Genomic DNA, 26,162 nt, shown 5'->3' with positions numbered 1-26,162 from the left:
CACTGAGCCAGGAGCCTGACATGAGGCTCGATCCCAGGACCTGGAGATCATGACCTGAACTGAAGGTAGATGCTTAACCATCTGAGCCATCCAGATGCCCCCAACCCAGTGCATTTGATTCGATAGAGCTGGGTGGGGGGTGGAAATCTGCATTAAAAAATATTTTAATAGAGGTATAATTGACATAAAACAATATATTTGTTTCAGTGTACAACATAATTCAATATTTTTAATGCACTATAAAATAATCACCACAATAAGTCTAGATACCATCTGTCACCATACAGTTACACAAATTTTTTTTCTTGTAATAAGAATTTTTAAGATTTACTCTCATAGCAACTTTCTAATATGCAATATAGTATCATTAACTATAGTCACCGTGATGTGCATTACTTCTCCAAGACTTACTTATTTTATGACTGGAAGCTTGTACCTGTAGATCCCCTTCTCCCATTTCATTCAACTTCCAACTCCCCTTCCCTCTGACTACCACCAATCTGTTCTCTGTATCAATGAATTTAGTTTAGTTTTTATTGTTTGTTTGTTTTGTTCTTTAGATCCCATATATGAGTGAAATCACATGGCATTTGTCTTTCTCTGTCAGATGTATTTCACTTAGCATAATATCCTCAAGGTCCATCTCTATTGTCACAAATAAGAATTTTTTTTAAAGATTTTATTTATTTATTTGACAGAGAGAGAGTGAGCACAAATAGGGAGAATGACAGAGGGAGGGGGAGAAGCAGGCTCCTCGTTGAGCAGGGAACCCGATGTAGGGCTTGATCCCAGGACCTCAGGATCATGACCTAAGCCAAAGTCAAATGCTTAACTGACTAAGCCACCCAGGCACCCCAGATTCCATTCATTTTTTAGGGCTGAGTAGTATTTCTGTGTATGTGTATGAATGTATTTACGTGTCTGTGTGTGAGTGTGTGTGTGTGTGTGTACACCATATTTTCTTTATCCACTCATCCATCAATGGACATTTAAGTTGTTTCCATATCTTGGCTATTGTAAATAATGCTACAGTGAACATAACTGTGTGTGTATCTTTTTGAATTAGTGTTTTTGTTTTCTTCAGATAAATAGCCAGAAGTGGAATTGTTGCACCATTTGTAGTTCTATTTTTAATTTTTTGAGAGAACTCCATACTGTTTCCCATAGTGGCTGCACCAATTTATATTCCCACCGACCCGTGCATAAGGGTTCCCTTTTCACCACATCCTCACCGACACTTGTTATTTCTTGTCTTTTTGATAATAGCTATTCTGACAAGTGAGAGATGAAATCTCACTGTGGCTTTGATTTATTTGTATTTCCTGTTGATGAGTAATGTTGAACATCTTTCCATGTGCCTATTGGCCATCTGTATGTCTTCTTTGAAAAATATGTCTATTAAGATCCTCTGCCCATTTTTAAATCAAATTGTTTGGTTTGGGGGGCCTGAGTGGCTCAGCTGGTTAAGCATCTGCCTTCAGCTCAGGTCATGATCCCAGGGTCCTGGGATCGAGCTTCTCATTGGGCTCTCTGCTTGGTGAGGAGCTTGCTTCTCCCTCCCCATCTTCTGCTCCCCCTGCTGTGTTCTCTCTCTGAAGTACATAAATAAAATATTTTTAAAAACCAAATTGTTTGGTTTTTGCTATTGAGTTGTGCAAGTTCTTTATGTATTTTAGATATTAATCCCTTATCAGATATATTATTTGAAATATTTTCTCCCATTCTGTAAACTGCCTTTTCATTTTGTTGATATTTTCCTTTGCTGTGCAGAAACGTTTTAGTTTGATGTAATCCCACTTGTTTATTTTTTATTTTGTTTCCATTGCTTTGGAGTCAGATTTTAAAAATCATCACCAACAGTGATGTCAAGGAGCTTAACACCTATGTTTTCTTCTAGGAGTTTTATGGTGTCTGGGTCTGGTCTTATGTTCAAGTTTTTAATCCAGATTGAGATAATTTTTAGGTCTGATGTAGGATAGTAGTTCAGTTTCCTTTTTTTTTTTTTTTTTTTTGCATGTGGCTGGACAGTTTGCCCAACACCATTTATTGAAGAGTCCATCCTTTCCCCATGATATATTCTTGCCTCCTTTGTTGTAAATTAATTGACCATATATGCATGGGTTTATTTCTGGGATCTCTATTCTGTTTCATTGATCTATGTGTCTGTTTTTATGCCATGGAGGGAGGTGAGTTCAGGATCTTCCCATGCTGCCATCTTGGACCACTGGTTGAAATTTGCATTTTTAAATACACTCTTTATACAATTCTGATGCTGTTGGTCTGAGATCCAAGATCTCAGATCCATTGAGATCCAGTTTCAGATGATATAGAGAGAGGAGTCACATGTAGTTCTTAACCACAAGGAGAAAGTCAACAGCATGTTGTAGCAAAGCTATAGGAGCTAGATTATAGAACTAAAGCATAGAGTGCCCAGCCTGGGAACAGTAGATACTGATGCAGCCTGTGGTCCACTCACCAAGCTTGAATTAACTCCGTCTTCTTAACTAGAAAGAGGTCATATGGAATAGCCACACTCTTGCCAGAGGGTTAACCCAATACTGGGATAAGATCCATAGAGCATGACCTACTATTCCCTAAACTAGTCACATTCTAGGCACTTGGGTGCTTGCTTTCTTCTACTCCATCCCTCCTTATCTATCTAGAGAATCCTATCAATTATTTAACATTCAATTAAATATGTCACCTTCTGGATGAAGTCTTTCCTGATCCTTCCGAAGTCCAGTTGGTGTATTCCATGGGCTCTCATGGCCTCTTGTGCCCTCCTCTGTCTGTTTGCCTCACACTATGTCTCACTGCGACCTCCAGAGCAGGCAGTGCCTGTCAATCTCAGTATCACCCACACCTCACCAGGGGCAGGCACATGAAAGGTGCTCAAAATCTTTGTTGGTAGAGTCTCCAGGGCAGGAACAAGTGATTACTGGCCCCCTTCACACGGATAGGAGCATCCTGAGCAGTGGGAGTGAGATGAGAAGATGCTCCTCCCCTCCCGCCATAAATACACATGATTTCCCCCACATTCCAAGTATGGTGAGGACCACCACAGTGTGCAGGCTGAGGATGCGATTCCTCCACAGCTCACAGTCCCAAAGACAGCTGGGGCAAAGACAGAGCTACCCAACAACCATAGAATGCATGTGTAATAGCTAATACATAGTACTTCCTGTGTGCCAGGCCCTATTCAGAGCACTTACATGAGTAACTCACACACTGCCCTAATTTACAGAGGAGGAAACCAAGGCACATGGTGTTTTGTTGATATGCCCAAGGACCTGTACCTTGAAGTGGCAGAAATACAATTCAAACTTAGGTGGGCTGTCTCCCAAGTCCATGTTCTTAACCACTGTTCCCTAGTGATTCTCTATAAATATTGGAAAAGTGTTCATTTTATTGTGGAAGTGGCAGAGAAGGTCATCATTTGTGTGGAACTCAATGCTTTCATTTTATTATGTTTTTGTATCAGTGAAAATCATTTAATCCCATTTGCCAATCCACTTGCTGCAATGACTCATCATCATCTTTGGGTATTTAATGCCACCCGCAAATCTATATTAATTCACTAAGTTGAGACTTTTAGAATTCAACATTTTTTGCTTACCTCTTCAGCTGCTACATGAGAAAGCAAATTGACCGTGCAGAATCCTTTCCACTACTTCGTATGATTTTTATAGAATAAATTATTTTAGTTATTTAAGCTTAAATAATTTTCAATGATAATTGCCTAATGCTCTCCACCGAGCTTGCTTTTCTTACTCCTTTCATTGCTTCAAGGTACTCAGTGAAAAGGATTTAAAATTATTGCTTAGAATGCTCTTTCCCTCAGCCAAGAGTAATGGGCACTATACATCCAATAGCCTGTTAACTCACCTTTTTGATTTAACTTTTCAGAAAAGTTACCCCATGCTTACTATGTATAAGCAGTGGAATAAAGAAAAAAAGCTTAGATATCAATGATTTTCATGAATCAATGCAAGTGAGCTCAGGGGGATCTGGCAGGGGCACAAGGCAGTAGAAAAAAACCCTTAGGAAAGGCAGAAAGTTAGGTGCTGTCCTCAAAAAACTCATGGCTGGCAGTGGAATAGAGACAGAGGCATAGAGACAGAGGATCCCTGGATGGGAGGCCTGGCTCCAGAGCCTGCTGCAGACAAATATCTTTTCTGCCCAAAGCAGGGGCATTCTGGTGCATCTGAAACCCCAGAACCAGAGACTTAAAGATCTAGATTTTGGATTTGTTGGAAATTGTGCACCAACTCTGATGAATCTCTTTCATGAGGATTCAAGGAAGAAAAAAAAATGAAGGGGAAGGAAGAAATGAAGGAAGGAGAGGAAAATGCCCTCCAAAAAGAGAGAAACAAATACAATCTTCAGAGATAGCGAAAAGAAATGGCAACCCTCCTAAATTCTACATTTTATCTATTGTGACTCTCTAAACTTTTCAACAAGTAGATATAATTTGTATTGTTTTGTTTTCTTTTTTAGTGTTGAAAGGTAAAAGGTAACCGATTCTTGTTCTAGAAATTTTGGGGGGATGGAGTGGAGGGAAGGGAAAGGATTTAAAATTATTTGGGATTACAATAAGGTAAAATTTGTCAAAGTGTTCTAAACTTGCCTCCTTGAAATAGACAAAACATTTCACATCTGGTGGGGATGCAATAATGGCGAGGGGATGCAATGGCGAGTATTTAGTACTCTATGAACAAAATTCTAGCAAAAAAACTCAGACTGTACCCCTCCAAGAATCCATCCACCCTCTATATATATTATCATAGTATCAACAAAGAAATTTTGAAGCACAAAAGTCACTTTCCCTAAAATTGTCTTCACAGATTATGATGCTCCTTTGAGGGCAAGAATACAACTTAATTCCAATTTTCGTTTTCTCTTCCTCCTCCTTATTTTTGTTAAAAAAAATTGTTTAAAGATTTGTTTAAAGAAGTTTTAGGTTTACAACAAAATTGAGAGGAAGGTACAGAGATTACCCCTATACTTCCTGCCCCCCACATCCATCACATCCCCCATTATCACTGACCAGAATGGTACATTTTTTACCAAGGCTGAATCTATAGTGACACACCATAATCACCCAAAGTCCATAGCTGAACTTAGGGTTTGGTCTTAATATCATTGGGTTTAGACAAGTACAAAACTACATATATTCATCATTATAATATCATAGAGAGCATTTTCACTGCCCTAAAAATCCTCTGTGCTCTGCTGATTCATCTTTGCCCACCCCTGGCAACCACTGATCTTTTTCTTGTCTTCACAGTTTTGCTTTTTCCAGAATGTCATATAGTTGGAATTATACAGTATGTAGCCTTTTCAGATTAGCTTCCTTCACTGAACAATATGCATCTAAGGTTTCTATGTGTCTTTTCTAAGGCTTGATAGCTCATTTCTTTTTAGTGCTAAATGATATTCCATTGTCTAGATGAACCACAGTTTATTCATCTTTGGACTTACTGAAAGACATCTTGATTTCTTCCAACTTTTAGCAATTATGAATAAAGCTGCTATAAACATCTGTGTGCAGTTTTTGTGTGGACATCAGTTTTCAACTCTTTCAGGTAAATACTCAGGAACATGATTGCTGGATCATATGGTAAGAGTCTGTTTAGTTTTGTAAGGAAAACATCAAAGTTTTTCAAAGTGGCTGTGCCATTTTGCATTCCCACTAACAGTGCCTGAGTTTCTGTTGATCCATAAGCCTCACCATTTGGTGTCAATATTCTTGACTTTGGCTATTCTAATACATATATATAGGTATCTTATTGTTTTAATTTGCACTTCCCTGATGATAGAGAATGTGGAGCATTTTTTTATACGCTTATTTGCCACCACCCATCTTCTTTGGTGAGGTGTCTGTTAAGAGCTGTGGGCCATTCTTTTTAATTGGGTGGTTTGTTTTCTTATTGTTGAGTTTTAGAAGTTCTTTGTATATTTTGAATAATGGTCCTTATATCAAATAGGTCTTTTGCAAATGTATTCTCCCAGTTGTGGTTTGTCTTCTCATTCTCTTAATACTTTCTTTCATGAAGCAGAACTTAATTTTAATAAAAGTCCACCTTATTAATTATTTCTATCATGGAATATGTCTTTGCCATTGTATCTAAAAAGGCATGATCATACCCAAGGCCATTCAGGTTTTCTCCTATGTTATCTTCTGGAAGTTTTATACTTTTACATTTTATATTTAGGTTGGTGATCCATTTTGAGTTAATTTTTTGAAGGGTGTAAGGTCCGTGTCTAGATTCTTTTTTTTTTTTTTTGCATGTGGATGTCCAGTTGTTCCTGCAACATTTATTGAACAGATTGTCCTTACTCCACTGTATTGCCTTTGCTACTTTGTCAAAGACCAAGTGACTACATTTTTTTGGGTCTATTTCTAGACTTTCTATTCTGTTTTATTGATTTATTTCATTTTCTTAATTACAGTGTAAGAAGAAGATATAAAGTAGCTTTATCGGTAACTCTTCAAGTTGGGTGGCATTAGCCCTCCAACTTTGTTCTTCTCCTTCAATATTATGTTGGCTATTCTGGATCTTTTGCCTTTTCGTATAAATTTAGCATTATTTGTCAATATCCATAAAATAAGTTCCTGGGATTTTGGTTGGGGTTGCATCAAACCTATAGATTAAATCAGTAATAATTGATGTCTTGACAATACTGAGTACTTCAATCTTGATAATATTGAGTCTTATTTGAATATGGAATAGTTCTCCATTTATTTAGTTCTTTGGTTTTGCTTCTCAAGATTTTGTAGTTTCTTTCATGTAACCCTTCTACATATTTTGTTAGATTCATACCTAAGTGTTTTATTTTGGTGGGTGTTAATGTGAATGTTTTTATTGTTTTTATCCTTTTATTTTTAACTTAAATTTTAAAAAAATTTTATTTGTTCATTTGAGAGAGGAAACGAGTGAGAGAGAAAAAGAGCACAAGTGGAGGGGGTGGGGGGAACAGAGGAAGAGGGAGAAGCAGACTCACCACTGAGTAGGGAGCCCAAGATGGGGCTCAATCCCAGAGCCCTGGGGCCATGACCTGAGCCGAAGGCAGATGCTCAACTGACTGAGCCACCCGGGCACCTCAAAGATATTGTTGTTAAATATAAGATACATCTCTATATTTAAAGTGGGTTTCTTGTGGACAAGATATAGGTGGATCATGTTTTTGATCCACTCTGACAAACTCTGCCTTTTAACTGGTATATTTAGAACTTTGACATTCAAAGTGGTTATTGATAAAGTTGGATTAATATCTGTTATAGTCATTACTGTTTTCTATTGCCCTTCATTTCTATTTGTTGATACCATTTTTGTTTTATTCTTTTGCTCTCTTTTGTTTTAATTGAGCATTTTATATGATTCTATTTTCTCCTTTCTCAAAATATCAGTTATACTTCTATTTTCACTTATTTTAGTGGTTGTTCTTTCTTATTTAGTAACAGAAAATTCTAATTTTTAGTTATACACATCTAGTCAAAAGAATATCCTCCTTAATCTTCCTTGTAGCTGGATGTAGCAAATGATTGAAAAATGGCCAATGATATGTAAAAAGAAATGTTATGTGTAATGTGGGAGACGTGTCCTCAAAGGGAGGAAGTATACTCTTCTTTGATTCTTCCTTCTTGGAAGGTGGACATGATGACTGGAACCTGAGCAGTCATGATGAAATGAGATGGCACATAAATGATGGCACAGCATCAAGCTAGAGAGTGCCTCGTTCTTTATAACCAGGGAGCTGATATGCTAACCCTGGATTGCTTTCCTCAACTTCTTTTATGTGAGAAATGAAGGCACCTCTATCTTATTTAAGCCTGTTTGTATGTTTTGTTGTTGTTGTTTATTTGGGAGGTTTTGATTCCGGTCATGCTCAGTAGGTTTCTGTCATCAAGTGATACAATTTTCCTTTTTTTAAAATTTTTTTCTGTTTTAAGGTGGGGAAAGCTAGGACAGATTTACTCAGAAACCTCAAACTCATAAACTTGTTGATATAGCAAGGTATATATAAAAGCCCCCTTTTGCACAAAAATCTACAAAACAACAATGACAAAAACAAGAACAACAACGACAACAAGTACAACTGAATCTGGTGACTAAAGAAACTTAAATTTTTTTTTAAAAGGCTAAATAAAATATATTTTTTGAAGGGGTAAATGATTTGCCAGTTTTAAATTCCCCCTCTTCCTATCAGCAGTTCTCCAAAAGGGGAACCCATTCTAATGCCCTGATATTTAATAATAAACATAGCAAACACCAAACTGAACTTGTGGTTCTTAGCAATAGCTGGTGATAGCATTAATCCTATTATTTCAATAGTTGTTGTTTTTTAATCAATGCAATTCAGCTGCCATTTCTTCTTGTACTAAGTGGACTGAAGCCCTCAGCTGGCACACAACACACATTTAGACGTGTGAAAAACTGAAATTTACAACATGAATCACCATTCCTTTCTCTCCTGAGACCACACACATGACTCAGTATCTATATTAGAGCTGTCAAGAACATGCCAGCTCAGTGTTAGGAAAACAATCCAACACCATCTCTCAGACACAAGATGTCATTCTTCAAAACATTTTTAAAAAGAAGTTTACATTTTCTTTAAGCAGGTGGATGATTGAAGTGTAAGTTAGCTAGCCCCTAAGAATGGGCTTTTCAAAAGCAATCCAACACAATTGTCAACGTTGTTGATATATCTTTAGGAAGAAGATTAGTGAATAGGCTATTATTCTCCAGTGGGGAGTCCTGAGGTAGGTCAGCAGGATCGGTGGGACCCCATTTATCATGAGTAGGTGGGTCTAAGGTTGAAACAAGAAGGGTGCTTTAGAGGACACATGTCATTTTATGTGAATAAAAGTACACTCAGGGTTTGTTCTGGCAAAGAGTTAAAAAAAATAACTAGCAATTAGAATATTTGGTTTTTAATTTACACTCATCTATTTTTTTTTTCTGGATTAGTTGTGGTGAACATGAGGCATATTTTTCTTTCTGTTTCCATTCTATGTCCCTGGAAAACATTGTTGATTCTTTTCACTCCTGCTCCCTGAGTCCAGAGGTAACTTCAAAATACTTGTCAACACAGGAGGACCTAAGCAGCTACTACCAATCTGTTGGCTTTGTCATAACAATGATTATTGATTCCCTGCTCTGGATGCTTGAAAGTTCGGTATGCTATTTTATCAGATGCAGTTGGATGGGAGCCAAGGCCTTAACTGTTGCCTCTGAGTCTGCTGGTTTCTAGTAACAGAGGTGTAGAGCACACCCGGGGTGTCTCATCCATGGGTTCTAGTTTTGGTTTCTTTCAAGTGAAGTGAAAACATAAAGACCCCTGTAAAGTAACCTATGTTCAGAATCCTTTCCCATTTCTATAAACTTTACTTTGTTCATACCTAGTATATCTGCAATATTTTTGGGGGGGGAGGAGGCTCACCTTTATCGGGTTTTGCAAAGGCATTCAACTTGGTTTTCATAGAAACAACAACTCTCTTCTTTGAGAGCTCACATTTCATCAGCTTACATAATGTTTAATTAAGTTGCATAATTAAAAATAACCCGGTATAAACAGGTTTGGGAACAATCCTACTGATTCTCAGGAGCGTACAACAAACCAGTGGGAACAGAATATGCAAGCATAGCTGAGCTTTCAACTTTTCCTGAGCCTTGGTCAATATATGTACAGATGCAGCAGAATAGGGTCTACTGATCCTCAGTCCGTAAAACAGAGATCAGTTAGAGACCTCACTATCCAACACATGCACCTAACTCTCATAAATAACTACAGTGGAGCACATGGGTGACTCAGTGGTTGAGCATCTGCCTTTGGTTCAGGATGTGATCCCAGGATTCTGGGATTGAGTCTCGTATCAGGTTCCTTGTAGGGAGCCTGCTTCTCCCTCTGCCTATGTCTCTGCCTCTTCTTGTGTGTCTCTCATGAATAAATAAAATCTTAAAAAAAAAAAAAAACTATGGCATGTTTTTCTTTTTAATGCATGTTTTCTTTTATTTTTTTGCATGTTATCTTTTAAAAAGAGAAACCAATAAGCTCTGAATATCCTCATTACTTTTTGGGAAGCATGAGAAGAGCAAATAATTTTTAATGGGGTGAGTTTGTTTTTTTTTAACAAACACACCAGAGAATCATGCAATATTGCCAGCATTGGACACAATCCTGGGCCCCAAGTCTGCACTCCCCTTTGTAACTGGTTCTATGATGGCAGAAACTTTCATCTCACTTTAATTGTTTGTTATTATTTACTGTGGTACCCAAGTAATGATCATAATAAAGGAACACATCATCTTTCTCCAGGATGACTTTCAGAATTGAATTACTTTTGAATTCAATTGACAAAAAAAAAAAAAAAAAAAAAAAAAATTGAATTACTCTGTTGGCTGAACCTTCTTTCCGAGCTCTGGTTTGCCTTTCCTTGACTGTGGCCATCACCAGATCACCCACACCAGCAGTGAGAAGTCTGTTTGGTCATCCCTTCACCCCACTTCTCAGAGGTGATACATAGAATTTTGGCTCCTGTGTTATCAGCATAGTTGGTCATGGCTCCTACCAAAATACCCAAGGAAATGGAGAATTTTGCACTGGAGGACTTACCACATCCTTGCTTCTATACCTTGAACACAGTAAAAGACCACATTGCTATTTTTAAAATTTTTAAAAATTTATTATGAACAATAAATACATAGAATTGACCCTTCTGGGCAACCCTGGTGGCCCAGCGGTTTAGCACCGCCTTCAGCCCAGGGTGTGATCCTGGAGACCCGGGATTGGTTCTGCGTGGGGCTCCCTGCGTGGAGCCTGCTTCTCCCTCTGCCTGTGTCTCTACCTCTTTCTCTGTATCTCTCATGAATAAATAAATAAAAATTAAAAAAAAAAAGACTTGATCCTTCTAACCCTGTATGAGTATATAAATTCAGTGGCATTAAGTAGAGTCTCATGTTGTGCAAGTATCAGCACTATCTTCAGAACTTTTTCATCACCCCTAACAGAAACTCTTTTACCCACTGACTCCCCATTCCCTATTTCTTCTCAGTCACTAGCAACCACTAATTCTACTTTCTCTCTCTATGCATTTAACTACAAAATATACCTCATATAAGTGGAATCACATCATACTCATCCTTTTGTGCCTAACTTCTTTCTCTTAGCATCAAGTCTTCCATGTTCATTCATGTTGTCTTGTTGCTTTCTAAATGACTTCCCCACTCAGACCACACATCACAGTCTAGAGTCTTCTATACATTTCCATGAAGACCATTTTGAGGTTGCCTTTCTTTCCAGCCTTCTGGAATGTGATAGTCAGGTAGTCACCTGCACCCTCAGCCCTCATGCATGTGCCAGCTGTGGGCTTTTTACGAAGACTACCTCACAGTCCCCCAGACATGGCTGTTGGGTCACATTTGTCCTTTCCAAGGTTCTAGGATTTTCAAATGCCTATTAAATCTTCTGCAACAATCAATTCAAATACACAAGTTTGGCTATTCAAATTACTTTTTCCAAAAGTACTTTAAAATGCATTAAGTTATTAATTGCCTGCTGGCACTTTAATCAAATGGGAAAATTGACATAGCCAGAGGCATGTATTTTTGTGGAAAGAAAATTTATTTAAGAAGAAACAGCAGCTCTTACTGCTTAATTTAAACTGAGAAAACTGTGGAAAATCAACTGCTATGGAAAATTAATAAAACATTTCCAGCTGCAAACAGTGACTAATTGTACAAGATGAAGACTGCCCGGAATTAATAACTTGCAGTCTTCTGTGTGAAGAACCCCCCACCACTTCAATTTACTGGGAGATTAAATTACTTCTAAGTTTGCCATATTAAAACAGAACATGAATAAAACGTTAGTGAACGCACCTCTATTATTTACTGTCTGTGATATGGATATAATTATTTCCAAACAACTACAATGTGACGTGACCAGTAATATTTAAATGACTCTTTTAGCAAGAGAATCTACTACAACATTTTTTACTCAAAGGAGAAAAAATCCTTCTCTTACTTCTAAAGTAATAAAATGATGACTAGTGGCCTTCTACGGATGGTAAGTCCCTGCTCCAAAGGGCTGAAACATGCTCAGTGTCCGAGCCTATACTCCTTTCTGCATCAGATATTGCTTTGGGAGGGCATGTGCAGCAGAAAATTGTAGGAACTCATTTATAAGCTCGGTGCTTAAATAGAAGCTGGTCACATACTCCTGAAGAAACCAGTGTAGATGCTTCAAGGCTTCTACTCATGCCTGGTGTGACCATGAGCACGTGCACCCAACAGAATAGATTTCTTTATGAGAGGGAAAAGGAAGGGCCAGAACTCTTTCCTGAGGTAATGGGGTTTGCTCATAAGGGACATACATTAGCACAGGCCCCACCAACATCATGGTCATATCCTCCAAGCTTGTTTAAAATGGTGCATTCCTGTTAGGCTTGGTGATAAAATGAGGATTAAATAACATTAACAAATTTTGTCCCTTTTCTATCTTTTGTTGCCAGGATTGGATTATTTTCTTGACTCCAGTACCTAGAGGGTCTGTCAATTTTCCTCATGCTTTCAAACTCCGAGATCTTGAGAAATAAGATAGTGTGAGAGGATCCATTCAACGAACAGGAGAGATCTGTTCAAGTGAGAGGGATAAAGGAAAGGAATTCAGAAAAAAAAAATTCTATTTTTATGGAGTGATGGGATGTCTTTAGGTTTGTTTTGTTTGTTTGTTTTAAAAATTTTAGAGGTCAGAAAATAACTCAAGAAGCCAAGAGGGAATGAGACAATTTGATACGTGTGTGGAGGAGATGTATCAAAGATGGAGATTTTCTCAGCAGAGAGGCATTGCCTCCTTTGGCTGTTTTTCCTTTAAGCTCACACAGAGGGTACATTCAGCCTCTTGCCATTTGATATTGCTGGCAGGAAGGTCCGAGTATTGGCCTGGAGAGAATAAAGGCATGTTGTTTAGAAATGCAGAGGCTTAACCTGAAGCATAACTGGTTTGGGGTTTACCACAGAAGTTATCTGGACATATCATTTGATTTCCAGGTTTTAAATGTAATTCTACACAAGATCTGGCCACACAGCTCTCCACTGTGTGACACAGAGAGACTTTATCTGCCACCAAATGCCATTCAGGCTTAAAGCTGTAGCAGTGAATTGTATAAATTGGGGTATTCTTTGAGGCCCGAAAGCATTATGGCCTCTCTGAGGAGGAGAGATGAGGCCTGCTTCCTCCTCCCTGTTGCTCAGGCAAGACACTTTAGAGGTTGTTCCTCTCTACATATTTGGGTTCATTTCAGTTTTCCTTTTTTTCGAAACACTTGAGACTTGCTTTAAGCAGACCAAGCACTACCTAGAGGCCCAGTGGGCAGCTGTAAATAGCACTGGATTTGAGAAGTCATGGGGAAGGTTCCTTGGGAAAGCCTGCCCTCCCTGCTGGCAAATATGGGACAATAAATTGATTTGTACTTCTGTTAGTGATAGCTACCAAGCAACGTTTGAAGGCATAGATCACTCTGTCCTGAAGGGGAAAGTATTATTAGGGAAGGCAATAGAATGGAAGAAAGGACACAAAGTCAGACTGCCTGGGGCCTGAATTAGCCAATCCTTTTAGAAGTGGCAGACTGACCTTAACTTCTGGCCTCACATATCATTTCATCTATGGTGTTTGCCGCAGCTTTGAATTTAAACAGAATATTTTAAAAACAAATTTCCCCATGGAATTGTCTATACTCAGCGTCCCCAACTCCCTTCATTTTGTTGAACCCACTTAGGGCATCTCTGCTGCCCATTCAGAATTGCCTTTGTCAATATCACCATGATCTTCATGTTGCCAAATCCATGTTGACAATGCCTGGTACCCATGTTATTTGGCTAGCAAGATCATCTGATCCAGTTGGTCTCTCTTTCCTCCCTAAAACATTTTTTTAAGATTGATTTTTATTTATTTATTTTAGAGCGAGCACGTGTGTGCAAGTTGGGGGCGGGGCAGAGGGAGAGAGAGAGAAACTCAAGCCGACTCTGTGCTGAGTGAGGAACTTGATGGAAGGCTTGATCCCACCACCTTGAGATCATTACATAAGCCAAAACCAAGAGTCGGTTGCTTAACTCGCAGCACCACCCAAGCGCCATCTCCGTAAAACATTTTTATACTTGGCTATCAGAAGGTCACACTCTCCTCATTTTCCTTCTACCTTCCTAACTGCTTCTTAGTCAGCTTTCCATGGTTTATTTTCCTTCCTAAACAATAGTACTTATCACCACCTCATATTTAATACATTCTACTCATTATTTGCTTGTCATCTCTCTCATCACAACTAGAATGTAACCTCTATTGGGGCAGGGAGTTTGTGTTTTGTTCATGTAGTCCCTGAATGTGGTAAGCACTTACTAAATACTAATATACTGTTGAAGGAATAACATGGTTAGGATACTCCATTTAAATCAATTTAGTGGGACGCCTGGGTGGCTCAGCGGTTGAGCGTCTGCCTTTGGCTTAGGGCATATTCCTGGAATCCCCGGATTGAGTCCCATGTCGGGCACCCTGCATGGAGCCTGCTTCTCCCTCTGTCTATGTCTCTGCCTCTCTCTCTCTCTGTATCTCTCATGAATACATAAATAAAATCTTAAAAAATAAAATAAATAAATTTAGTGATGCCCTTTTTTGCAGAGTATGTGAAATTAATATAATAGAATTATATCTTACATAGCAATTAGGCACTACACTCAGCATTTAAGGAGAAAATCGCATACACTTGAAAATTTATCCTTAAAAAAAAAATCTCTTGAGAGGAGCCATGTTGGATACTCACACACTGATAACTGAATAAGCTAAACCCAGCCAGTCTCTCCCCGGGAATTGGAACAGGAATTACAGTTTCCTTGGTTGAAAACCAGATGAAGTTGGTTTGATTGTAGAGCTATGATGTACAAAAATACATATTTGAAACATTAGCTTCTCACACTTGGAGTGGCAATGGGCACACACTCTGAGAGGCAGATGACAATCATAAGCAAATGAATTCCTGGCTCCTGGTCACATGTGCTCCAGGGTTTAGGCACATTGTGTGGCAGAATAAAAGAAACTACTCTCTCTACTCTTTACTTTTTTTTTTTTTTTAAAGTAGCCTCTACATCCAGCATGGAGACCAATGTGGGGCCTGAACTAATGACCCTAAGATCAAGACCTGAGTCTTGATCAAGAGTCAGATGCTCAACCAACTGAGCCACCCAGGTGTCCCAAAGCTACCAAGACTTTTAAAATTGTTATTTCTGTGTGAGTTCTTAGAGTTGAACTCACCTGTGTTAAGTTGCACACATAGACAACTGCACTGTGTAAGGATTTGCCAATGCTTCTCAACTCTGCTGAGACACTAGAATCATCTCTGGAACTTTCAAAATATTGAAGACCCCACTCCAAACATCAGAATCTCCAGGGATAGAGCCCAAGTCTCTATGTTTATTTTTGAAATTCTCTAGCAGAGTCTGATGCATAGCCAGGATTGAGAGCCACTGCTAGGATACTTGATCCTATTTTGCGTTATCATAAGTGGGTTTGAAACCATTTAAATTTAATGATTTCTGAATTCACCTAGGTCTGAAGACATTCTCGTTTTAGGAAACCTAGTTTAAATTCTTGCCCCACAGTACTGTAGGGTCCAGGTAATGCATCCCCAAGCAAAAAAGAAAGGAAAAGAAAGGTAAGTGGAGCACCTGGGTGGCTCAGTAGTTGAGTGTCTGCCTTTGGCTCAGGTCATGATCCCAGGGTCTTGGGATTGAGTCCTGCATCAGGATCCTTGCAGGGAGCCTGCTTCTCCTCTGCCTGTGTCACTGTCTCTCTCTCTGTGTCTCTCATTAATAAATAAATAAAATCTTTAAAAAGAAAAGAAAGGTAAGTTATTTTTCAAGGGCCAGGTTTTGCCAATGCCTGGGTTCCTCCCTGGCTAGAGCCTTCTCTAGGTTCTATTATCTCTGTTCCCTTTCCTTGTCCCTTTAGGTCCACAGGTGGCCATGGCTTCCTGCTACTTTTAGTCCCCAGATGCTTCATCATCTTGTCAATTCCCTTAACCTTACCCATCCTTTATAAAGAATCCTTTATTAAGCCCCTTTCAACAATACCTCCTTAAGTGTGATACTTGTTTTTTGTCAGAACTCTGAGTAATACAGAGACGTAGAGTAGTATAACAAGAAAAACCATCACTTTGTGTCAGACAGCCTTGAATTTGTATACCAATCCCAACCATAAATAGTTGTATGATTCTGTGCAAATTTCTTTATCTCATCCATCCTAAGCTTCCCCATTTGTAAAGTGGGGATAATGGCACTTGTTTCACAGAGTTGCTGAGATTAAATAAGATAATATATAGTATCTGGCAAATGGCAGCTGCTCAACAGTAGTATTACACAATATAATAAATATAACTGTTGATTTTATTGTGCAAGATACTCTTAGAGATATAAAGCTTAAGCCCAAAGGAATGACTTTGTCATGAGAAAGTTTTAGGTGCCACAGCAACTTCAAAGAATAGATGGAGGCTCTGGCAGGTCCCCTGTGGTGTGCAGAATTCTAGGATGGTCCCCCAAGTTTCAGCCATTGGTATGTACACCCCTTCTCCCGAGTATTCAACCTAACACTAACATAGGCATTACATGAAAGGATTTTGCAGAAATAACTAAGGTTCCACATCAATTGACTCTAAGATAAGGAGATTATCCAAATTGGTCTTACCCCACTCGTATGAGTGCTTTAAAGTCAGAGAGTTTTCTCTGACCGGTCACAGAAGGGGAAAGAAGAGACAGGTACTCTTGCTGGTCTGGAGGAAAGAAAGCCATGTTGGTTGGGAATTGCCAGTGGGGGGCCACAGGCACAGAGAACTAGGAGCTGAGAGTGGTCCTTAGCCAATAGCTAGCAGGGAGATGGGGACCTCAGTCCTACAACCTCAAGGAAATGGATTCTGTCAACAAGAGGACCTCAGGCCCCAGGCAACAAATACAGCCTTAGCTGCCATGATTTTAGCCCAGTTGATCCTGACCTATAGAAATTAGGAGGTAATACATTTGTGTTGTTTTAAACTACTAAGTTTGTGGTAAATTGTTTCATGGCAATAGAAAACTAATTCATTGCCAACCATTCTGCCAGCAAATTCCTCTCCTGACTATAAAGAAAATGCATTCTGATCCCAACTCAGTCCCTGAATCCCTTGGCTTTCCCATCAGCAAATGACACATGCTCCCTCTACACTTCTAGCTCACTTATCTTTAATGTTCACCCTCCAGGAGCAAGATTTCAAACAACGTTAAATAATAACAACCACACATCAAGCTTCTACCCATGCTGGGAAACAAAATCATCTGCACAGCTATTGGCCAAAGGGATAAACAAGTAAGGAGAAACAACACAGAAGAGGAGTTTCTGACTTCGAGGGAAATTTTTAGTAGGCTCACTTAATTTTAAAACTGATGATGGAGGATTTTGGAAAGTTCCACAGTTCAAGATAGGAAAAGAAGACTTACCGAACACAAATTCTTGTCTGTGCCATCTGTTTCTTTAAGCTACTATGTTCTCTCTTTCTGGGGGGCCAGAGAGCAAACACCAAAAATCTTAAAGAAAACAATCAAGTGAAATAAACACATAAAGAACCTCGTTTATGTAACAGAGGCATACCCAGAAGAAACCCTAAATTTAAATAGCTATCTTAGTATAACAGAACAGATATTAGCCCTAAGAACTGAGACTACTGTTTAAGCAACTTTTTGAAGTCTATATTCATAAGGGATTATAAACTATAAGGGGAGAATCTTATTTTGGTGGCACATATAAATCCATTTAATTGATCCATAATGTATTTTTTTTTCTTTTCTTCTTATAGTAAAAAACAAATTTGAAAATGTGTGCTTCACGTAGATTTTCATGATTTGGGTAGATGTTTTAAACATTTCACTGAACAATTAAGGAAATATAAATTCTTTTCTGAATCCTTATTGTTCTCTGTTGTTCTGTGGAATAATGTGCAGAACTGAGCTTTGCAGTATAGTGCTAAGGTCTTTGTTCTATCATGGGGCTAATTATTACCATAGGTCATTATAAGATAAGAAGCCACAAATACATTAGTAATGGCAAAGATCTAAGCAGCTAATATAGTGTACATGCTTGGATGGGGACATATTCTTGCAAAGATATCTTTACATTTCAGTAATTAAGTGTGTCCTATTAATTGCATGGGCCTTTCACAAAACCTCACACACACACACACACACACACACACACACAAAACCCACCAAGAACTTTTCCTCTTGATCTCAGATTAGAACTGATTGCATAATTACATTACCTGGATAATTAAATACAAATTTAGTAGCCTTAGAACTGTACAATATTGTGGTTTCATTTCCTAATAGAATTACGCTGTCTTTGGTGTAGAATTCTTGCTAAGCAATGCAGATCTAATTAGTTAGTGACATGACATTAACTCCTCGGGGACCTTTCCTCAGAGAAAAGGCACAGATTAAAAATGATTCAGGGAACTTTTTTCTCATTTCATTACTGGGATCCAAGTCATAGGAATTAGATATGTGAGAGATCTATTAGACGTTCTTCTCTCTTACCTAGGGAGTGGGAGAAGAATGTTCATCAGACATTGTGCTTCCAGGTTCGGTTAAGTCCAATTTAGATAGCAAAGAGCCACCTCTGGATGTAACACCTTGTTGGTATGCATCCTTCCATCGGCCCCTGAAAGACACATCATTACTGACATCTCATAGATCCTATAATGATGATCTGAGGGCACACTTGTTTGCCAGGATACAGGGTGATAACATGGCCGTGTTTCTGACAGAATGATAATTGCTTCAGGTAGAAATGATTTTAGGTAGAATGAACCCTGGAATATCCTCATGTGAGGGGTACCTTCAATAACTTGGAAAATTTGCAAATTTGAAGGCCATTATTGTTTGGTTTGATAAACACATTTTAAAGCCATTTCTGCAAGTCTGGGCTCAAATATTTTCATAGTTGTTTAAATTTATACCAGCTTCAACTTTCTGAAAGATTTTCAGTCAGGATTCAGGTGCAAAGAAATATCATCCATCACCTTTATTAGTGGGAATGACGGGGTAGAGCTTGGTTTTCCACATTTGCAGTCTGAGTCATTTTGTGTCTCTAGGTCATGTATCTGCAGCCATCTTGAAGTCAGCTGGGTAGCTCCACTGATCTTGGTTGGGCTTGCTCCCATGTTCAAAGTTATGCTGGCTGTAGGTTGACTTAGGCTGGTGTGACTGGGGTGACTCAGTCCTTGTCCAACTTTGGCACTTTCCCATGGTATTGGCTGAAGTGCAAAGGAAAGCCAACCCAATCCGCAAGGCCACATCAAGCCTCTGCTTGCATCCTCTCTTCTAAGAATGCATTAACCAAAGCAAGCCATATGGCTAAGCCCAGTGTTGTGTTACAGGGCATTAATGTAAAGCTGACCTGCTCATGATGGAGGACAAAGACACATGACAAAGGGCACGAATACAGAGAGGAATAAAACATTTGGAGGCAACATTACTATTTACCACATTTCCCTCAGCAACTATGAGAGTTCTCTTTGGTTTAATCTGGAAAAGATCCCTTCTTTATTATTAAACTGTGTTTAGGTGACCTTCAATCCAGGAGCAAGTTTAGAAATGAGCCATTAAAGGGGACATTGTAGGAAAAAGTACGTAGTGTCTTCATTACCTCTGAGTTCTCTAGTTATTATTGAAATTGCTTATTAGACTAATCTTGGATGCAAATGATATCTTACTTCTCTATCTTGATTAATCAGAAGCATTATTCTTTAGCTATAACTGTCTTAGTCTTCTCAGGCTGCTAGTAACAAAATGCCATGAATTGAGTGGCTTAAACAATAGGAATTTACCTCTCATAGTTTGGGAGTCTGGGAAGTTCAAGATCAAGGTGCCAGATGATGGAGTCCCCCAGTGAGGCCTCTCTTCCTCATAGACAGCTACCTACTCACTGTGAGCTCCTCACAAGAGAGAGAGAGACAGAGAGGAGAGAGAGAAAGCTTCTTTCCAGTATCTCTTCTTATAAGGATACAAATCCTATCAAGAAAGCCCCACCCTCATGACTTCATCTAACCTTTATCACTTCCCAGAGGCTCCATCTCCCAACACCCTCACATTGGGGGTTAGGGCTTCAAAATAAGAATTTGGGGAGGGGGACATAGTTCAGTCCACAAGAGCTATCACCCTAATAGATTCTTTAGCATGTGAGGGAACTCCACGAGAACACTCTCTCTGTTGCTTAAAGTGAGACGTGGATTGTAATAGAAATGGGGGGAGGGATGAATTTGGAGAGGATAGTGAACAACTTAGGAAGGAGCAGACTTCACATTGCCCACTCCATGATATAGCACTCATCCTGAGGTGAGTGACATCATCTAAGATTTGGCAAGACAAACACTGCCTTTCCCTATGACCCCAGTGATACTGCACTAGGGGTGTTAGTGGTGATGGTAGGGGAGGTAACAGGCAGTGTCTTCTCATTTCCAAAAGACCCCAAACATTATTATTTTATAATTGCTTCAGGAAAATGAAACATAACATAATATTGTAGTTATAGAGATGATTAAGATAACAATTGTTCATTTTCATTTGAATGATACAATAAAAAGTAATTTTATAAATTGTGAATTTTTTTTAAGTGCAGAAGATACTATTCAGAAGATATTTTTGGTTTTAAAACAATAATATTTGATGTGTTAAAATTACCAACTCAAAAACTCAGCTTTGCCATAAGCTTTCAGATTTGGCTTACAATTTTTATTATTCTATTTACTAGCCTAGCAGATTTGAACAATCACTTTTTAAGTTGGCCTTTGAATAAACTTGTTTAATTAATAAATTAAATATCTAAGAACACTTTCAATTATATTTATTAATTTATGTGGTTGACTTCCTCTTAAGGTCCTTTAATTGTTTGATTAAGCAATCTTCCCAAGTACTCAAATTATTCTTATAAATCCAAAAAATGGAACTCATATATGGGGATTCTTAAACTCTTTTAGACAGTCCAATGTTATTGATAACTTTAGTTAGATTTCAACTTAAAATCACAAGTCTAAATCAATTATTGACACACATTTTAGTCCTGGAATTATAAGGCTCATCAGTTACTTAGGTAGGACAGATTCTCCTAAGTATTACAAGTAGTAATATATACCAAATATGCAGGTTTCTTTCCACTCAAATATATTGAAACTTCAAGTTTGAGCCTCTTAACACTTCCACATTTCCTGCTATATTCACAGAGTTGAAAGACTTCAGTAGCTCAAGCCATGTTAAGGATTATGATTGCATGAAATGACCAAAACTTCCAGGTAGGACCGAACTTAGAGTCTAGTCAGCAGTCCTAATAGAGTATGCTGCTTCTGCTTTATAGTAACTACATTTAAACTCCTCCGAATGGGTGATCACAGATTAGCCATTGCTCTGGGTTCCAACTATGTATTATCTAATTCTTCCATAATTGCAGAGTCTGAACACATACTCTGCCAGGAAAATCACTAGATTATATTTCACATATTTTGGGATCATAATTGTATTTAAATTTCTTTTCTCCCTAATTCTTTTTTTTTTCCCTTAGAGTGAGAGTGAGAGGAGAGGTGAGGCAAATGGAGAAGGAGAGAGAATCTTAAGCAGCATCCAAACCCAGCATGCAGCCTGGCATAGGGCTCGATCTCACAATCCTGATCCAAAATCAAGAGTTGGATGCTCAACTGACTAAACCACCCAGGTGCTCCTCTTCTCCCTAATTCTAAAGATCTTTAAACTAACTGGAAGTGTGCATTCTTTCCATATACATTTTATCTCTATGACCACACAACATTTTTTCAGATATAAAATAATACCCAATTCAATTGTGGAGATTTCTTGCGGCTTTGCTTGACCATTTTGGTCACAACTTTCAAGGTATCACAATGACATAGGTGTTTATGAGAAAGTCAAAGTCCAAATGCTATCAGATTTCTTCATTTCAAACCACTGATGGCATCTTCCAGATGCTGCATTTTTCACTGCACATATCACAATATGATTTGAAGTTTTATTAAGTATTCAAATGTAATTGATAAATGAAGTTTCCAAAGCCTAATTAAAACTCTGTGTGTTGACCAAAAAATGTCAATGCTTCATAAGCAAATTTTGAATATGTTCAAATATTAAAATTTTCTTGTTTATACCTTGTCTCAAGTAGATTGTAAGGTCCTTCAGGAGAAGCACCTGGTTTTATACTTATTAGTGGGGAAATACTTATTCACTAGAAAATGAAGATAAGTCATTTAATTGGGATCTGCACTCTTGCTTCATAATAAACGAAGGAATATTTTTGTTCTTTAACTCACATGCCCAGTCCTATAGCAAGAGAATTAATTTTGGGGACAAAGACACATTTAGCCTGTGAGATTTATTCAGAATCCTTAAATCAAGGATGAAGGACATATTCTCAGAGGACATTGCATTCTCTATAGAAAGTTGTTGACTTTATACAGAAAACTATCTTTGAAAAATGTCATATAATCATATTCTGGACCATCTGGATGATATATAATAGAATCCTGCCATGGATTTTCAGTACCAAAGTCTGTGATTGTAGCATCATTAGAACCCAGAGGTACATTCACTATTTCAGTCTAATGAGTAAAGAATACAGGCAAATCCAATACACAAATCACATATTAGGTTATTATGGTCACATCAGAAAAATGAAACAATATATATTACAGCTGAAAAGATCATTGTGATAACAATTATTTAAAGAAGAAATGCAAAAATAAGGATCAAACAATGTCCTGGTAGTTGGTTTGAAAAATGCTTTCCAGGAGTTCCAATAGTTGTACCTGCATGCCAAACTCAAAAGAATGTGGGAGGGGCAGGCAGCACCAAAATCTTGTTGTAAATGGTAATTCATTTTCAAGAAAACATTGTATGTTACATTAATTTAATATTGTTAATTTGAATTTTACTGTTTTTGCCATTTGTAATTAGAACACATACTTTAGTTTTATAATTTAATAAGAACTGCAACAGAAGTTCATAATCAGTTTTATATTTATACATGTTTAAGAAATATTATTATAAACATAATTGAAATCAACAGCTAGGCATCAGTAGGAGTTTCTTTTCCTTTAAATGGATTTGTGCAGCACTTAAGTTGAGAAACTTTGATGCAACATTTATATACTATTTCCACTTTCCATTTTTATCCCAGAGAACTTAAGTATTTTATGGTAATTTAAGTACAAAAATTTATAAATACATAGAGTATATATACATATGTATGTGAGTGTATATATCTATATAGCTTACCAAAAACTACAATGCTTTGAGCTTTTAGAAGATAAATTATGTTTACATATGTACCATTACAATAAAAGTTATTATAACATTGCATCAGGGTACTGAAAATAAAACCCAACATGGCTAATCCTGATCCCGGACTATAAGTCTATGTGGTGAGGTATGCTAATACCTCTCACGGAGTAGAGTTATCTTTAAACCTTTAGGATACCCTTTTTCTTGTTTGCATTTCTCTCTTTGGGATTTTCACACCAACTGCAAGCACCACAATGGAGAGTTCAGTATGCTCTGTTGAAGGAATCTATCTAATGGCACTCCCTACTTTACCTGCTCATTGTCACTGTTACACATTTGAGTGGTGGGGACCTAGAAGAGGCCTGAACAAGAGTGTCATCTGATGGGGGAGATGCCCGGTGCCTGGTCTTTAAAAACAAACAAGAGAAAGCATTCTCAATCTGATCCTCTTAACCAGAAGTTCTTACCCTGGGGAGAACTCCAGGAGCTGGGGGGAAAAAGAGAAGAAGGGGAAAAAGCCTACCCCCACCGTGGAGAGCAAATTGAAAGTCACAGAGGGGTGTGCCTCAAGGCAGTTTGTAAATCCACTTCCTTTGTCATAACAAGAACAAATCCCACCTTTGAAGTTTTTCCTTCTTGTTACAAGGGGAATGTCTTTTGTTTAATCCATTTTAGCCCTTAATACCTGACCTGGATCAATCCTGTTGGTTAGATTACACAGCATTCATGCTGATTTTAAACTGGCCTGGGGTGAGGTGGTTGGGGGTGCCAGGTTCTGCCTCATTGGTGTGAGAATCTCAAGAATAATCAACATGGACACTCAGACCACCTTTATTTTGAAAAACAAACTGTCCTTTTATACTTAAATGTGTAATCATAATGAGTATTGTTAAACAGATTTTGGGTGTTCTATTAATGGTGTATTTTCAAGGGGCCTTTAAAAACTTACTTTACTCACTTATGCAGAGTGGCCTAAAACTGATGTTCATTACGTAGTATGTAATGCCTTCAATGAAAATTCAAGGACCTCCTTCTTTCCCAGTCCCTACATCAACTGTGAGTGCAGATTTGAGCAGTAGGGAACACTTAGCTTCTCAATCCTAGCCTTGGTGTTCTCTCTATTTCTCAGGGATCTGATTATTGAATAAGAAAAAGAAGAGAGAAAGCCTCTTTATAAAATGCAACCCTATTTCTTCAACCTCTAAAGAGCTTTTAGCTCCATCCCTTAAGAATTCTCAAAGCCAAAGTGACAAGTAAAGGTGAGGAGACCTCAGAATAAGCCTCAAAAAGCCAGTTGCTATTTAAGGTATTTTTCTAGGCAAGTGGCTATTAACTGGCTCTTAACAATACACATTGTTTCTCAAATCACTTTGGTTGCCTGAGTACGGAGGAACCTTCCCAGAAAACCAAACAGCTCAGCTCAGAGGAGGAAAGATGGAACAAATGGCAATGACCCCTGGAACTTTCATTTATCATAGTGTCTTGAAGGAGCATGAGACTCAAAATTACTCCTCCCCAGCCTACTATGCCTTGGAAAAAGACAACCATGTAGGAATGACCAGAAAATGGGCCAATCAGTGGGGACAGGAATGCACATTTAATACTTGGGTAAAAAATGTGCCATTGGCAAAAGGACAAGATCGGTTGGCTCCTGATTTCTTCATTTTGGCTTGTAATGTTTGCTCTGATAGTCATCCAAACTTTCAAGGCAGAAACCATACTTATTCACCTCTTCAGCCACAAGTCACCTTATTGCACTTAGGGCTTTATGAAGTCCCAAAAGAGGTTTATGGATAACTGAATAAATTGATTTTGAAAGTACATTGAATGTGCCCCTCCAGAAGATGGTGAAAACATTTGTTTTGTCACTGATAATCCCATCAAGTAATGAATGTAGTACATAACTTTTCTCTGTTGCAGTCAGAAGAGAGAAGTGCTATTTAAATTATGATATTTGAGAGTTGAGATTGCTCACTGGGTATCCTATTTATTCATCTATTCCCATGATGCTTTTGCATCTCAGGCTTTCACACTGGCAGGGAGAATGTACTGCTTCTCCCAGAAGTTAGAAAACCCATGAAATGATCCTGAGAGACAAAGTAGAGCACCATGGGTTGCATGGAGTAGATTTCAGCATTGTGGATTTATCAATTTATCTTAATATAAAAATGAATGTGGGTGCAGGAATTGACAAGCTGAACCTTAGTTCACATGGAAATGCCAAGGACCCAAGATGGCTAAAATTATCTTGGGGGAAAAAAAAAGAATGGAGTTAGAGGACTCGCGCTTCCCTATTTCAAAACATCACAAAGCTACACTGATCAAGTGTGGTGGTGCTGGCATAAAGAGAGACATAGATCCTGATGGTCAGTTTTGTGCATTAGTGTGTCTAGGCCCCAGACCCTGTTATTCAATCAAACTCTAATCTAGTTGTTGCTGTGAAGGTATTTTGTAAATGTGACTAAAGTCTATAATCAGTTTACTTTAGGAAAGGAAGATTATCCTAGATATCTGGATGGGCCTGATTCAATCAGTTGGAAGGCCTCAAGAGCAGAACTGAGGCTTTTCTGAAGAAGAGATTCTGCGTGTGGATAGCAGCTTCAGTTTGTACTGCCCTTCCTGACAGCCAGCCCTATGGATTTCAGACCTGCCACACTCACATAAGCCAATTCTTTGCAATGGGTCAATCTCTCTCTCTTTGTGTATGTATTTTTGTATGTGTGTGTGTGTGAGGTATTTACATAACGTACTTATGTAGATATACCTATCTCTATATATATATACATGTCTCTCTTTCTAGTC

The 26,162-nt window shown here is 38.2% G+C and overlaps 1 pseudogene; it reads right to left on the bottom strand.

Annotated features, from left to right (window-relative positions):
- Positions 1 to 10,154: 10,154 nt before the first annotated feature.
- LOC144319925 (large ribosomal subunit protein uL14-like) lies at positions 10,155 to 16,841 on the bottom strand (annotated as a pseudogene).
- Between the last annotated feature and the right edge of the window lie 9,321 nt (positions 16,842 to 26,162).

Source organism: Canis aureus, chromosome 9 (assembly GCF_053574225.1).
Source record: "Canis aureus isolate CA01 chromosome 9, VMU_Caureus_v.1.0, whole genome shotgun sequence".
In the NCBI taxonomy this organism is placed as follows: domain Eukaryota; kingdom Metazoa; phylum Chordata; class Mammalia; order Carnivora; family Canidae; genus Canis; species Canis aureus.
This window is presented reverse-complemented; position numbering and strand designations above follow the sequence as displayed.